Source organism: Schistocerca nitens, chromosome 7 (genome assembly GCF_023898315.1).
Source record: "Schistocerca nitens isolate TAMUIC-IGC-003100 chromosome 7, iqSchNite1.1, whole genome shotgun sequence".
In the NCBI taxonomy this organism is placed as follows: domain Eukaryota; kingdom Metazoa; phylum Arthropoda; class Insecta; order Orthoptera; family Acrididae; genus Schistocerca; species Schistocerca nitens.
The window spans coordinates 68,215,492-68,232,371 of record NC_064620.1 but is presented as its reverse complement, the minus strand read 5'-3'; the positions used below and the strand labels follow the sequence as shown (position 1 = coordinate 68,232,371).

Sequence of the window (16,880 nt, the reverse complement as noted above, 5' to 3'; positions counted from 1 at the left end):
GATTCTTCCAATGACTGTCAGTCTGGCATCTGCTTTACCCACAATCAACTTTATATGATCATTCCATTTTAAATCACTCCTAATGCCTACTCCCAGATAATTTGTGGAATTAACTGCTTCCAAAAAAAAAAAAAAAAAAAAAAAGGTTCAAATGGCTCTGAGCACTATGCGACTTAACTTCTGAGGTCATCAGTCGCCTAGAAGTTAGAACCAATTAAACCTAACTAACCTAAGGACATCACACACATCCATGCCCGAGGCAGGATTCGAACCTGCGACCGTAGCGGTTGCTCGGTTCCAGACTGTAGCTCCCAGAACCGTACGGCCACTCCGGCCGGCTTAACTGCTTCCAATTGAATGCAATGGTGTGCAACATTTGTGGATTTTGGCGAAGGAGATCATGCGTAGTTAAGCAGAATGTTTCGCGTGAAACCCAACCACGAGGCATCATTTCCTGAACAATCTGCAGCTTATATGGGTGAAAATGGAGATCTCCGGGCAATATTCTCCTGAATGAGCGATCGGACATATGCACAGTTTGCGCATGCCGACGAGCAGATTTTTTGAGCTACGCAATAGTGCAGCACGAACATTTTCCAGGGCTTCTGGTGCCCGCACAGTCCTTTCACTTCCTCCCGGTTTGCCATTGCAGACAGAACCTGTTGTTCGAAATGTCTATCTGGAACTTTCCCGTGACGACCCAAGTTGAAATGCTGCCGAAATAGACGCTGGGTAGCATTAACAGAGTAGTTATTCTTGAAATAACTTTCAACAGCAAAGACACGATGCTGTGCACTCCACCGCTCCATATCACTGTCACACTCGAAATGGCAGCTCATTAGTACAAGAATGCGGCACGAGCTGGCGCGCATTCTTGCAGTACGTCATTGTACTACGCAAGTGAAATTACGCTATGAACGCTGCCGCACCGTGTATTTAGACGGTCGCGCGACGCTACCCCGGCAGGCTGGTTCCCGCCATAGTTCATTGGTGCATCTCGGCTGCAGCGGCTCCCCTCCTGGCGCCTTCGCGTCTCCATTCTCCGCCGTGCACCACTCGTCGTTCGCTCACGGTTATAACAGAGGAAAAAAGCAGTACAATAAATTTATTTATCGTATGATGATACAGAGCTTGGATCAAATACATAATTTTAAGAGTATACAGTGTAAGAAATGACAAGCAAAATACATACACAGAATCAAATGTTCAAAGTATTATGCTAAATTATCTACTCATGACACAAGTTCTTAGATTTCCAAGTCCAATCTGTTGATCCAGTTGAGCCCTTCAGGTGGGTGTCATTTATTGATGCCCCAAAGGCTCGTTTCGGGCATTCACCAACAATGTGATTAATTGTTTGCAGGGCAGCGCCACAGTCACAATCTGGAGATGTTGTCCAGCCTCATTTGTGCTTTAGATATCCCCAGTTCCTTTGTCCTATTCGGATGCGGTTGATGGTTCTCCACTGGCGTCTGGGGAGTGTGAAACCTGGAACTCGCATGGGAGGCTTTTCAACCAGATGACCCGTGAACACTAACGATTCTTCCCAGTGACTTCTCCATACTACGTTGATGTTAAAGTCGGACGCTTCAAGATGTCGTGCAGTTCACCAAGGTGGTTTTCTTGACTTCAGCTCTACGAAGATCAGATGCTCTCCTGAAGACCTGGAGAAATATTCAGAAGAACCCCCAACTACCCGTACACAGCGATATAGTAATAGCAGAACATCAGTACAAAAAATAATTAATGCAGAGTAATGAAACCTCATGAATACATTTGTCTAGATAACATATTTAAGAGATTAACATTGCAAGATCACACGTTAATCTAAGCTGAGGCAAGCAGTTGTAAATGTCAAATGCTGGTACATTAATAAAGGGTACAACCGCCAGAATTTTGAATGCAAGCATGAAAACGTGCATGAATTGTTTCGTATAGGTGACGCATGTCAGCTTGTGGGATGGAGTTCACACCTGTCGCACTTGGGCGGTCAATACAGTGACGGTCAATGCTGCTGGTTGTAGATGGAGTTGTCGTCCGGTGATGTCCCATATGTGCTCAATTGGAGACATATCTGGTGATCGAGCAGGCCAAGACAATATCTCGCCACTCTGTATTTAGCACGTCTGGTTACAACAGCGGTATGTCAGTGAACGTTACCCTGTTGGGGAAACATCCCCTGGAATGCTGTTCGTGAATGGCATCATGACAGGTCGAATCACCACACTGACGTACAAATCTGCAGTCAGGGTGATGTGTCGGCAGAAGTGCCAACACCGTGTTGTTTGAGGAAGCCGAAATGCACGCTATAAGCTCACGCAGGATGGCGTGAGGTCTGAAACAGGATACTTAATGACTGCTATAAAGAAAAGTACGTAGCTCCTGGAATACTTAACTTTAATCCACAATTGGTGAACATTGGTCTTGTTACTGTACATGCTTCATTAGATACATAGCAAAGGATAAACGGCGCCTTGCTAGGTCGTAGCAATTGACTTAGCTGAAGGCTATGCTAACTATCGTCTCGGCAAATGAGAGCGTAATTCTCAGTGAACCTTTCCTAGCAACGTCGGCTGTACAACTGGGGCGAGTGCTAGTAAGTCTCTCTAGACCTGCCGTGTGGCGGCGCTCGGTCTGCAGTTACTGACAGTGGCGACACGCGGGTCCGACGTATACTAATGGACCGCGGCCGATTTAAAAGCTACCACCTAGCAAGTGTGGTGTCTGGCGGTGACACCACACAGGGGGCGTAGGATAAACACGAGAGTGCTGCTGCTGTCATATGAAATCGCACCCCCGACCATAACTCGAGGTGTAGGTCCAGTGAATCTAGCACGCAGACTGGTTGGTTGCAGGCCCTCAACGGGTCTCCTTCTAACCAGCATACAGTAGTCACTGTGACAGAACCAGGTTTCATCAGAAAAGACGACAAACCTCCACCCTGTCCTCCAGTGGGCTCTTGCTTGACACCACTGAAATAACAAATGGCGGTGGTTTGCGGTCAGTGAAATGCACGCTACAGGTCACCTGGCTCGGAACTGTCCTTTAAGTAACCAATTTGTAACAGTTCGTTGTGTCACTGTGGTGCCAACTGCTGCTCAAATTGCTGCTACAGATGCAGTACGATGCTCCAGAGCCATACGCCGAGCACGATGGTCTTACCTCTCGGTAGTGCCACGTGGCTGTCCTGAGTCTCGCGATCATCGCCGCCAGCAATCCTGTACCGTGGCTCGAGTCCTGCCGAGTCTTTCTGCAGAAGGAACGTACAGCTTTTTGTAACCCTGTTACACGACCCACATTCAAATTCTGTCAGGTGCTGATAGTGGCAGCTTTGTTACCTTTAACATCAACTCACCAAGTCCAAACTCAAAGGTAACTAGCGGTCACGACCGTTACAGCGTATATTCAAAGCAAACTTGATTTGCATCTTTCATCCTCGTAGTGGACCTACTAGGGTCGCTTTTATGCGACTGGCAAGAAATTTCAACAGATTTCATCTTCCAGGTGTAGAAACACGCCTACCAGCTTTCATCTATGTCGCACAACTCCTTGTTGGTTTTTTTTTTCTGTCAGTGCTTTAATGGCAGCAAGAGAGGGGAAGAAAACCAATGTGCACTCCGTGTGCATACCGGGGGGAGTCATTCCAGATGTGGAAAGGGTCCTTCCGGATGCCATGAAGGGTACAGGGTGCACCCATCTGCAGGTGGTCGCTCATGTCGGCACCAATGATGTGTGTCGCTATGGATCGGAGGAAATCCTCTCTGGCTTCCGACGGCTATCTGATTTGGTGAAGACTGCCAGTCTCGCTAGCGGGATGAAAGCAGAGCTCACCATCAGCAGCATCGTCGACAGGACTGACTGCGGACCTTTGGTACAGAGCCGAGTGGAGGGTCTGAATCAGAGGCTGAGACGGTTCTGCGACCATGTGGGCTGCAGATTCCTCGACTTGCGCCATAGGCTGGTGGGGTTTCGGGTTCCGCTGGATAGGTCAGGAGTCCACTACACGCAGCAAGCGGCTACACGGGTAGCAGGGGTTGTGTGGCGTGGACTGGGCGGTTTTTTAGGTTAGATGGCCTCGGGCAAGTACAGAAAGGGCAACAGCCTCAAAGGGTGCGGAGCAAAGTCAGGACATGCGGGGACCAAGCAGCAATCGGTATTGTAATTGTAAACTGTCGAAGCTGCGTTGGTAAAGTACCGTAACTTCAAGCGCTGATAGAAAGCACCGAAGCTGAAATCGTTATAGGTACAGAGAGCTGGCTTAAGCCAGAGATAAATTCTGCCGAAATTTTTACAGAGGTACAGACGGTGTTTAGGAAGGATAGATTGCATGCAACCGGTGGTGGAGTGTTTGTCGCTGTTAGTAGTGGTTTATCCTGTAGTGAAGTAGAAGTGGATAGTTCCTGTGAATTATTATGGGTGGAGGTTACACTCAACAACCGAGCTGGGTTAATAATTGGCTCCTTTTACCGACCTCCCGACTCAGCAGCGTTAGTGGCAGAACAACTGAGAGAAAATTTGGAATACATTTCGCATAAATTTCCTCAGCATGTTATAGTCTTAGGTGGAGATTTCAATTTACCAGATATAGACTGGGACACTCAGATGTTTAGGACGGGTGGTAGGGACAGAGCATCGAGTGACATTATACTGAGTGCACTATCCGAAAATTACCTCGAGCAATTAAACAGAGAACCGACTCGTGGAGATAACATCTTGGACCTACTGATAACAAACAGACCCGAACTTTTCGACTCTGTAAGTGCAGAACAGGGAATCAGTGATCATAAGGCCGTTGTAGCATCCCTGAATATGGAAATTAATAGGAATATAAAAAAGGGAGGAAGGTTTATCTGTTTAGCAAGAGTAATAGAAGGCAGATTTCAGACCACCTAACAGATCAAAACGAAAATTTCTGTTCCGACACTGACAATGTTGAGTGTTTATGGAAAAAGTTCAAGGCAATCTTAAAATGCGTTTTAGACAGGTACGTGCCGAGTAAAACTGTGAGGGACGGGAAAAACCCACCGTGGTACAACAACAAAGTTAGGAAAAATGGCTCTGAGCACTATGGGACTCAACTGCTGTGGTCATTAGTCCCCTAGAACTTAGAACTACTTAAACCTAACTAACCTAAGGACATCACAAACATCCATGCCCGAGGCAGGATTCGAACCTGCGACCGTAGCAGTCGCACGGTTCCGGACTGCGTGCCTAGAACCGCGAGACCACCGCGGCCGGCAAAAGTTAGGAAACTACTGCGAAAGCAAAGAGAGCTTCACTCCAAGTTTAAACGCAGCCAAAACCTCTCAGACAAACAGAAGCTAAGCGATGTCAAAGTTAGCGTAAGGAGGGCTATGCGAGAAGCGTTCAGTGAATTCGAAAGTAAAATTCTATGTACACACTTGACAGAAAATCCTAGGAAGTTCTGGTCTTACGTTAAATCAGTAAGTGGCTCGAAACAGCATATCCAGACATTCCGGGATGATGATGGCATTGAAACAGAGGATGACACGCGTAAAGTTGAAATACTAAACACCTTTTTCCAAAGCTGTTTCACAGAGGAAGACCGCACTGCAGTTCGTTCTCTAAATCCTCGCACAAACGCAAAAAATGGCTGACATCGAAATAAGTGTCCAAGGAATAGAAAAGCAACTGGAATCACTCAACAGAGGAAAGTCCACTGGACCTGACGGGATACCAATTCGATTCTACACAGAGTACGCGAAAGAACTTGCCCCCCTTCTAACAGCCGTGTACCGCAAGTCTCTAGAGGAACGGAGGGTTCCAAATGATTGGAAAAGAGCACAGGTAGTCCCAGTCTTCAAGAAGGGTCGTCGAGCAGATGCGCAAAACTATAGACCTATATCTCTGACGTCGATCTGTTGTAGAATTTTAGAACATGTTTTTTGCTCGAGTATCATGTCGTTTTTGGAAACCCAGAATCTACTATGTAGGAATCAACATGGATTCCGGAAACAGCGATCGTGTGAGACCCAACTCGCTTTATTTGTTCATGAGACCCAGAAAATATTAGTTACAGGCTCCCAGGTAGATGCTATTTTTCTTGACTTCCGGAAGGCGTTCGATACAGTTCCGCACTGTCGCCTGATAAACGAATTAAGAGCCTACGGAATATCAGACTAGCTGTGTGGCTGGATTGAAGAGTTTTTAGCAAACAGAACACAGCATGTTGTTATCAATGGAGAGACGTCTACAGACGTTAAGGTAACCTCTGGCGTGCCACAGGGGAGTGTTATGGGACCATTGCTTTTCACAGTATATATAAATGACCTAGTAGATAGTGTCGGAAGTTCCATGCGGCTTTTCGCGGATGATGCTGTAGTATACAGAGAAGTTGCAGCATTAGAAAATTGTAGCGAAATGCAGGAAGATCTGCAGCGGATAGGCACTTGGTGCAGGGAGTGGCAACTGTCCCTTAACATAGACAAATGTAATGTATTGCGAATACATAGAAAGAAGGATCCTTTATTGTATGATTATATGATAGCGGAACAAACACTGGTAGCAGTTACTTCTGTAAAATATCTGGGAGTATGCGTGCGGAACGATTTAAAGTGGAATGATCATATAAAATTAATTGTCGGTAAGGCGGGTACCAGGTTGAGATTCATTGGGAGAGTGCTTAGAAAATGTAGTCCAGCAACAAAGGAGGTGGCTTACAAAACACTCGTTCGACCTATACTTGAGTATTGCTCATCAGTGTGGGATCCGTACCAGATCGGGTTGACGGAGGAGATAGAGAAGATCCAAAGAAGAGCGGCGCGTTTCGTCACAGGGTTATTTGGTAACCGTGATAGCGTTACGGAGATGTTTAATAAACTCAAGTGGCAGACTCTGCAAGAGAGGCGCTCTGCATCGCGGTGTAGCTTGCTCGCCAGGTTTCGAGAGGGTGCGTTTCTGGATGAGGTATCGAGTATATTGCTTCCCCCTACTTATACCTCCCGAGGAGATCACGAATGTAAAATTAGAGAGATTAGAGCGCGCACGGAGGCTTTCAGACAGTCGTTCTTCCCGCGAACCATACGCGACTGGAACAGGAAAGGGAGGTAATGACAGTGGCACGTAAAGTGCCCTCCGCCACACATCGTTGGGTGGCTTGCGGAGTTTGAATGTAGATGTAGATGTAGATGTAATAATCTATTTACCAACAGTTTCTACTGAGACAGTTGCCAGTGGAGTGGAAGGAACTGGCTACCAATAAGTCCTTTAGCATTCTCTTAAATTGTGCTTTTTAGTAGTTGTTATTGTGGTCTTCAGTCCAGAGACTGGTTTGATGCAGCTCTCCATGCTACTCTATCCCGTGCAAGCTTCTTCATCTCCCAGTACCTACTGCAACCTACATCCTTCTGAGTCTGCTTAGTGTATTCATCTCTTGGTCTCCCCCTACGATTTTTTCCCTCTATGCTGCCCTCCAATACTAAATTGGTGATCCCTTGATGCCTCAGAATATGTCCTACCAACCGATCCCTTCTTCTAGTCAAGTTGTGCCACAAACTCCTCTTCTCCCAAATTCTATCCAATACCTCCTCATTAGTTATGTGATATACCCAACTAATCTTCAGCATTATTCTGTAGCATCACATTTCGAAAACTTCTATTCTCTTCTTGTCCAAACTATTTATCGTCCATGTTTCACTTCCATACAAATACTTTCAGAAACGACTTCCTTACACTTAAATCTATACTCGATGTCAACAGATTTCTCTTCTTCAGAAATACTTTCCTTGCCATAACCAGTCTATATTTTATATTCTCTCTACTTCGACCATCATCAGGTATTTTGCACCGGAAATAGCAAAACTCATGTACTACTTTAAGTGTCTCATTTCCTAATCTAGTTCCCTCAGCATCACCCGATTTAATTCGACTACATTCCATTATCCTCGTTTTGCTTTTGTTGATGTTCATCTTATATCCTCCTTTCAAGACACTGTCCATTCCGTTCAACTGCTCTTCCAAGCCTTTTGCTGTCTCTGACAGAATTACAATGTCATCGGCGAACCTCAAAGTTTTATTTCTTCGCCATGGATTTTAATACCTACTCCGAATCTTTCTTTTGTTTCCTTTACTGCTTGCTCAATATACAGATTGAATAACATCGGGGATAGGTTACAACCCTCACTCACGCCCTTCCCAACCACTGCTTCCCTTTCATGCCTTTCGACTCTTATAACTGCTATCTGGTTTCTGTACAAATTGTAAATAGCCTTTTGCTCCCTGTATTTTACCCCTGCCACCTTCAGAATTTGAAAGAGTATTCCAGTCAACATTGTCAAAACCTTCCTCTAAGTCTACAAATGCTAGAAATGTAGGTTTGCCTTTCCTTAATCTATTTTCTAAGGTAAGTTGTAGGGTCAGTATTGCCTCACGTGTTCCAACATTTCTACGAATCCAAACTCGTCTTCCCCGAGGTCAGCTTCTACCAGTTTTCCCATTCGTCTGTAAAGAATTCGGGTTAGTAATTTGCAGCCGTGACTTATTAAGTTGATGGTTCGGTAATTTTCACATCTGTCAACACGTGCTTTCTTTGGGATTGGAATTATTATATTCTTCTTGAAGTCTGAGGGTATTTCGCCTGTCTCATACATCTTGCTCACCAGATGATAGAGTTTTGTCAGGGCTGGCTCTTCAGAGGCTATCAGTAGTTCTAATGGAATGTTGTCTACTCCCGGGGCCTTGTTTCGACTTTTTGTACTTACTGGAGAGTTACTGAGTATACGCAGGGTGACCCTCATTCTTACGTCTGTGTTAGCTAGTATGCCTACGTAAGGCACATTGTGTTTACGTCTTAGTTGGTATGATGTGGTTCATCTTGCATCTTGGAGCGTAGATATCGCTTGCCTTCATGTTACGATCAAGCTCTTTGTACAAGGGCTAGTCAGAAAGTAGGGAATGTTTCCGTCTGACGCCGCTAGGCGAGCGCCGATCGCGTATATTTTGGCATGTGCGTGCTGGGCAGCCCAGTCGGCTTCCATCCGTGACGGTGGGAACGTCTCTGCGCGTCTGGTTTTTTTGATATTCGAATCTGAAATGCGCGCTGCAATCAAAAATCCCTCCAGTTGTGAGGCGCGGTCTGTGATACGGTTTTTGTTGGCAAAAAAACCTAAAACCTATAGAAATGTATTGTGAACTGTGCGAAGTGTATGGGAACAACGTAATGAGTGAATGTTCTTTTTGGAAATGGTGCATTCGGTTTAAAAATGGCCGAACCAATGTTCATGATGAAGAGAAAAGTGGACACCCGAGAATTGTGACTGACGATCTTGTCGCTAAAGTTGATGAAACGATTCGTGAAAACCGTCGCTTAACATTAACGGAAGTTTCGCTTTCTTTTCCACAAGTTTGACGGATTTTGTTGTTTGAAATTGTCACTCAAAAGCTAGGCTATCACAAAAACCAAGAAAATGTTTGCAAACCTCGCCAGCGGGGAAGCTGATGGCGACAGTGTTTTGGGATAGGCAAGGTGTGCTTCTTATTGATATTAAATTACAATAGATGACCATTGTGGTTAAATACCTTATACATAACAGTCAAAATGTCCTCTTAGTGCTGTCTGTTCGTAATCACGTACAAGAAACTACATGTTTTCTGATTGGAAAAATAACAATTAGCATATTCACTCAATATTTTCATATGAAATATAAAATACCATTGTGGAATGCCTTTCATGGAATACAAACAGTAAAAGGTGAGGCGCCAATTGCCTCATTTGTCTTGAAACAACAGAATTCTTTTTTATATCATTAATCTATACATGTACATAGAGATTTACAGGCACCGCGCGAGAACGGCAAAGATAAAGAATAATAGATTCTGTCGCTGCTATGTGATGGTTCATTTCTTTTACTTTACAATTGTTCGATAACTTTCGGCCATCAGGCATGTACTATTGAGCGTATATTAATGTTTGTGAGGCGAAAATTACTAATATTACAGCCCCTAGCTTCTCTTAATACGTCACATGTCATATTGGTTACACATACTAATTGGTTACACATACTAATCTACAAATATCTTTTCACTAATTACGGACACATCTACTATGCTGTGGTGATCTTTCTTTGTTTTAATCAAAGCAATTATCTTTAATACTATATTTTTAATCACTTTAAGGTTTCTAGTCGTTACACTTCTCAATAGTTTTGCACCCACAGCGTAGTATCCTGTAACTTGTAATTACAGTACCTTTTTGTTGTCTTCTGCTCCAAACTGTTCTTTGAATTCCACAGTTATAACTTGGTGTAAATATTTAAATAGAAATTGTCTGTCTCAGTAAGACTGACCATGCTTCCATCGTAATTTTGTTGAAGCCATGACTTATGCAAAAGCCATATATCATGTGATAGAGGAAACACGTTAACTACCGATAAAATTCACTGGTAATGCACTTTGATGTTAACACTGATTTAATATAAACTTTTCATCGTAGCACAATATTATTACACTTCATTACACTTGAAAATGATTACTTTTGTTGGTCTTTGTTATAAGGCAAGATTTCACACTTATGATCGCAACAAGTTGCTGGTAGCGTCTTATTTGAACGAACTTGGCCAAAATAGTGCACTTAGTAAATTTCTTCTTAGCAGTTGTGTCGATATACCAAATAGAGGTACTGACGTACTACAACGAATCTAGAATTCACGAATTCAGCCTTTTCACAAACAAACGTGATGCCATATAAAGGACAATGAAGACAGCTATAGAAAGAGCCCATATAACATACTGTTACTGAAATCATACGGGCGGGACGGGAGTGATAAGGTGCAAAACCACTATACAAAAAGTACCTTAAAAACAGATTTATTGTTAGTCTCTTCATAACTTTAAACACTTGAACACATATGGTCGGCTCAGAAAACTTCAAAGAAACTCTGAAACCAGCATTAAAGAATATTATTAACTTTACAACTCTGATTCCTGACAGTAAAATAATATTGACAATTAATAATACGTACAAAGAATTCCAAGAATTTTCAAGTATGCCATTTCTCCTTAAAATAAATAATTACAACTCATAATGTCATAATTGATGACTCGAGAAATCACTCAAGACAATCCACTAAACAACAAATACAATCCAGAATTAAATTTTCACTCTGTACCGGAGTGCGCGCTGATTTGAAACTTACTCGCAGATTGAAACTGTGTGCTGGATCGAGACTCGAACTCGGGACTTTTGCTTTTCGCGGGCAAGTGCTCTACCGTCTGAGCTACCCAAGCACGACTCACGCCCTGTCCTCACAACTTTACTTCCTCCAGTACCTCGTCTCCTACCTTCCAAACGTCACAGAAGCTCTCCTGCGATGCTCCAGAACTGCAAAAGGCAAAGGTACCGAGTTCGAGTCTCGTCCGGCGCACAGTTTTAATCTGTCAGGGAGTTTCAACAAATACAATCCTTGCAAATCCATTGCCAACCAAGGGTTAAACATCAGTACTTAACTTGTGGGGGGAGGTTGATGTGCCACAATATTGGTATTACTTTTACAAATATTACGTCCTTCAATACACTTGTGCCTTTCACTTAAAATAGTCCATGTCTTGACCCTTGTGGTTAGAATAACTTATGATACCAGTAACGTAAACCTGTTAACGCCAGGCGTAGACAAGAAGTCACAGCGCTTAATTAATATGTTTAAAAATGGCAACAAACAAATCTAACCCCATGCGCACACGCGCAGAAAATTTGCAATGAAAAGCAGTTACAAGTATTAGAATTATCCCTTGGCATTGAATGCCACAAATACATTTAATTTTAACCTCCTAATTTAGCCAGCTGTGAATTAAGTCAATAGATGATTGCTCTTCTCTCGTACCAACTTAGCAAACCAACAATTTGAATTACTTGCTGACACTACGAGTAAGAAGTAACTATTTGACCAAAGCAAACAAGAGCACCTGCCTTTAAGAAACAATTCTGGATCAACAGCAGCCCATACAGTTAAGCCAGTTACTCGCATTCCAATCGCCCTTAGTTAAGTCAACAGCTAGTTCACAAACACCTCCTGAGTTTATGAAAAGAAACAGGGTCAGCGCACTTAATCGTCCTAAAATTATGAACAATTCAATGATCATGCACCCAGATAATCTTTACGTATCATCATCATAAACTAAAGGCTATGCTTTGTCGTTTTAGCCACGTCCCTCTCTCCATTGTCATCCTCTTCAATTCTTCATACGATTTTATTCCCATATCTTCATTGATGTTATTGAAATACGTTGCTCTTGGCCTGCCTCTTGGTTTTTTCCCTAAAACTTTTCCTTCAAATACATTCTTTAGGAACTGGTTGTGTCTCATTATGTGCCCTATCATTTTTGATTTTCTTCTTCCTATATAATTTAGCAGCGTTCTGTTCTCATTCACTTCTCTTAAAACCTGTTCATCACTTTTTCTATCTACACAGCTTGTTTTCACCATTCTTCTCCATATCCACATTTCCACTGCTTCCAGTCTCTTTTTCTCTGCCTTTCCCAGAGTCCACGTTTCACATCCGTATGTTAAGACACTCCAGACAAAAGTTTTGGCAAACTTTTTCCTACTTTCTAGGCTTATGAGATTGTCTGTTAGTAAATTCCTTTTATTTTGGAAAGCTTGCTTTGCCAAGGCTGTTCTTCTCTTTATATCTGTGATACATTTATTGTCGTCAGTGATTGTGCTCCCCAAATAACCTAAGTTCTCAGCCTGCTCTAGAACATCATCTTCAAGTTTAATATTAACTTTACCATTTTCTTTTGTCTTCCTTTCTACCACAGTTTTTGTTTTCTTCTTATTTATTTTTAGATTAAATTCTCTTAGGATTTTGGCAAATCTTTACGTAATGGTTGAGTAAAAGGAGCTTCCTTTAAAGCACAAAATATATAAAGTACAGTAGAACAATAACAGCACGTGATAGTTCTTTAAATATGAACACTGTACTAAATTACAGTCAACTGAAGTTAAGGCATGTCTTAAAGGGCGAAAGGAACTTGTTTAGTAAAGTGTGGAAAATTGCTGATATCAAATCAGTTAGACCAACCACAAGTTTCATAGCCACCAAACCAACAAAGGGTTACCTCTGTTTGTGAACACCTGTGCAGATTGGTCCCTCAGACACGAGTATAGTATTCTAGTCAGACTCGTACTCAGCGACCCCACCGGCTCCGCACAATCATAGCGGACAACACCGCCCTACTGCACCGTTCGCTGGCTCTCTCGCTCTGCCAGCAGCCGCGTGAGTCACCACCTCGCGGAGTATCCTTGCACCACTGTTCAAACAAACTTGGAAGGACTCGAAGGCAACCGATACGCCGTGTGCGCTTAAATAGTCTTCCAGTCAAAAACCCTCATACCAACGTCACTGATCGGAAAGCTAAACCACGGACGACCATCGATAGCCAGAGAGGCACTGCTCAGACCGCGAAGCCAGGGTCTACGGCTCAGTTACGCCAAAAGAGGAATTAATTGGCTCAAATGGCTCTAAGACTATGGGACTTAACATCTGAGGTCATCAGTCCCCTAGACTTAGAACTATTTAAACCTAACGACACCACACACATCCATGCCCGAGGCAGGATTCTAACCTGCGACCGTAGCAGCAGCGCCGTTCCGGACTGAAGCGCCTAGAACTGCTCAGCCACAGCGGCCAGCTGAGGAATTAATTATAAACAAAAAAACATCACACTGTAATAGTTGTAGGCTAAACCAGAAATTCCTCCACAGTTACACAGCAAATCAGGCTCTGCATAAATAATTAATATTATTGTCCTTTACTTATGTATTACTAAGAAATTCTAGTACTGTTGTGTCACTTGCCTAAAGCAGTAACGCAACACATGCAAATTAAATTGTGAACTTGACTAAGTTCCACCAGGGCCGATTCATATTTTAAAATACTTATCAAGAAAACGTAATTTCAGCTATATAGGAACTTCAATCTGTATGATAATTGGAATTCAGTTGTAATCTAAAATTACAGCTTATTTGTTTTAATATGAAGTATATTCAAAAACTCGTAAACAATTTCGAATGGTGGTATAGAAGTCCCCCACCCCCCACCCCCCATGAACCATGGACCTTGCCGTTGGTGGGGAGGCTTGCGTGCCTCAGCGATACAGATGGCCGTACCGTAGGTGCAACCACAATGGAGGGGTATCTGTTGAAAGGCCAGACAAACGTATGGTTCCTGAAGAGGGGCAGCAGCCTTTTCAGTAGTAGCAGGGGCAACAGTCTGGATGCTTGTAACACTAACCAAAACGGCCTTGCTGTGCTGGTACTGCGAACGGCTGAAAGCAAGGGGAAACTACGGCCGTAATTTTTCCCGATGGCATGCAGCTTTACTGTATCGATAAATGATGATGACGTCCTCTTGGGTAAAATATTCCAGAAGTAAAATATCTCCCATTCGGATCTCCGAGCGGGGACTACTCAAGAGGACGTCGTTATCAGGAGAAAGAAAACTGGCGTTCTACTGATCGGAGCGTGGAATGTCGGATCCCTTAATCGGGCAGGTTGGTTAGAAAATTTAAAAGGGAAATGGATAGGTTAAACTTAGATATAGTGGGAATTAGGGAAGTTCGGTGGCAGGAGGAACAAGACTTTTGGTCAGGCAAACACAGGGTTATAAATATAAAATCAAATAGGGGTAATGCAGGATTAGGTTTAATAATGAATAAAAAAATAGGAGTGCGAGTAAGCTACTACAAACAGCATAGTGAACGCATTATTGTGGCCAAGATAGATACGAAGCCCACACCTACTACAGTATTACAAATTTATATGCCAACTAGCTCTGCAGATGACGAAGAAATTGAAGAAATGTATGATGAAGTAAAAGAAATTATTCAGATTGTGAAGGGAGACGAAAATTTAATAGTCGTGGGTGACTGGAATTCGAGTGTAGGAAAAGGGAGAGAAGGAAACATAGTAGGTGAATATGGATTGGAGCTAAGAAATGAAAGAGGAAGCCGCCTGGTAGAATTTTGCACAGAGCACAATATAATCATAGCTAACACTTGGTTTAAGAATCATGAAAGAAGGTTGTATACATGGAAGAACCCTGGAGATACTAAAAGGTATCAGATAGATTATATAATGGTAAGACAGAGATTTAGGAACCAGGTTTTAAATTGTAAGACATTTCCAGGGGCAGATGTGGACTCTGACCACAATCTATTGGTTATGACCTGTAGATTAAAACTGAAGAAACTGCAAAAAGGTGGGAATTTAAGGAGATGGGACCTGGATAAACTGAAAGAACCAGAGTTTGTACAGAGTTTCAGGGAGAGCATAAGGGAACAATTGACAGGAATGGGGGAAAGAACTACAGTAGAAGAAGAATGGGTAGCTTTGAGGGATGAAATAGTGAAGGCAGCAGAGGATCAAGTAGGTAAAAAGACGAGGGCTAGTAGAAATCCTTGGGTAACAGAAGAAATATTGAATTTAATTGATGAAAGGAGAAAATATAAAAATGCGGTAAATGAAGCAGGCAAAAAGGAATACAAACGTCTCAAAAATGAGATCGACAGGAAGTGCCAAATGGCTAAGCAGGGATGGCTAGAGGAAGACAAATGTTTTAGATTAGATTAGATTTACTTTCATTCCAATTGATCCGTAGTGAGGAGGTCCTCCAGGATGTGGAACATGTCAGAAAAACAACAATACATGACAAATATTTACAATTAAAACAAATAAGCTAATGTACCATTCCACAGGTCCCAAGTGGAATGATCGTCATTTTTTAATGAACACTAAGAGTAATTTTACAAATACTAATGCACTGAATTTAAAATAAAAAAGTTTTTTATTTATTTATAAGGTAATACAACTACTGTAATACTTATTTACAATGAACACATTACTGCACTGAAATGGTGCAGAAGTTAGATTATACTAACACACACACACACACACACACACACAAATTTTCAATGAACACATTACTGCACTGAAATTGTGCAGAAGTTATGTTGTACTTATATACAAATCAGTTGATTTTACTAAGAAATTCATCAATGGAGTAGAAGGAGTTGGCCACCAATAAATCCTTTAGGCTTCTCTTAAACTGTATTTCATTGGTTGTTAAGATTTTTATGGCTGCTGGCAAGTTATTGAAAATGTGTGTTCCTGAATAATGCACACCTTTTTGTACAAGACTAAGTGACTTTAAATCCTTGTGATGATTATTCTTATTTCTAGTATTGATTCCATGAATTGAGCTGTTGGTTTGAAAAAGTGATATATTTTTAATGACAAATTTCATTAAGGAATAAATATATTGGGAAGCAGTAGTTAGTATCCCTAGTTCCCTAAACAGGCTTCTGCAGGATGTTCTTGAGTTCACACCACATATAACTCTCACTGCACGTTTTTGTGCCCGGAAAACTTTAGCTTGGCTTGATGAATTACCCCAAAAAATAATCCCATATGACACTATGGAATGAAAGTAAGCATAGTATGCCAGCTTTTTCATTTTTATATCCCCTATGTCTGACAAAATTCGCATTGCAAACAGAGATTTGTTAAGACGCTTCAGAAGTTCTGTGGTGTGCTCCTCCCAGTTGAATTTATTATCAAGCTGTAATCCCAAGAATTTAACACTGTCCACTTCTTCTATCTTCTTGTCATCGTATGTTAGACATATACTCTTGGGACACCCCTTACAAGTTCTGAACTGCATGTAGTGTGTTTTTTCAAAGTTTAGTGACAAAGAATTGGCTAGGAACCAGTGATTAATGTCCACAAATATTTTATTGGCTGATCTTTCTAAGACTACATTTGACTTGCTATTTATTGCAATGTTTGTGTCATCGGCAAACAAAACAAACTTGGCATCTGGTAATGTTACTGATGAAAGGTCATTGATATACACAAGAAATAGTAA

At 42.2% G+C, this 16,880-nt stretch overlaps 1 protein-coding gene across 3 annotated transcripts in view; it reads left to right on the top strand.

Annotated features, from left to right (window-relative positions):
* LOC126195003 (medium-chain acyl-CoA ligase ACSF2, mitochondrial-like) overlaps nt 1-16,880 on the top strand; it is a 282,623-nt gene that overhangs the window by 202,275 nt on the left and 63,468 nt on the right. The window lies entirely within an intron of this gene.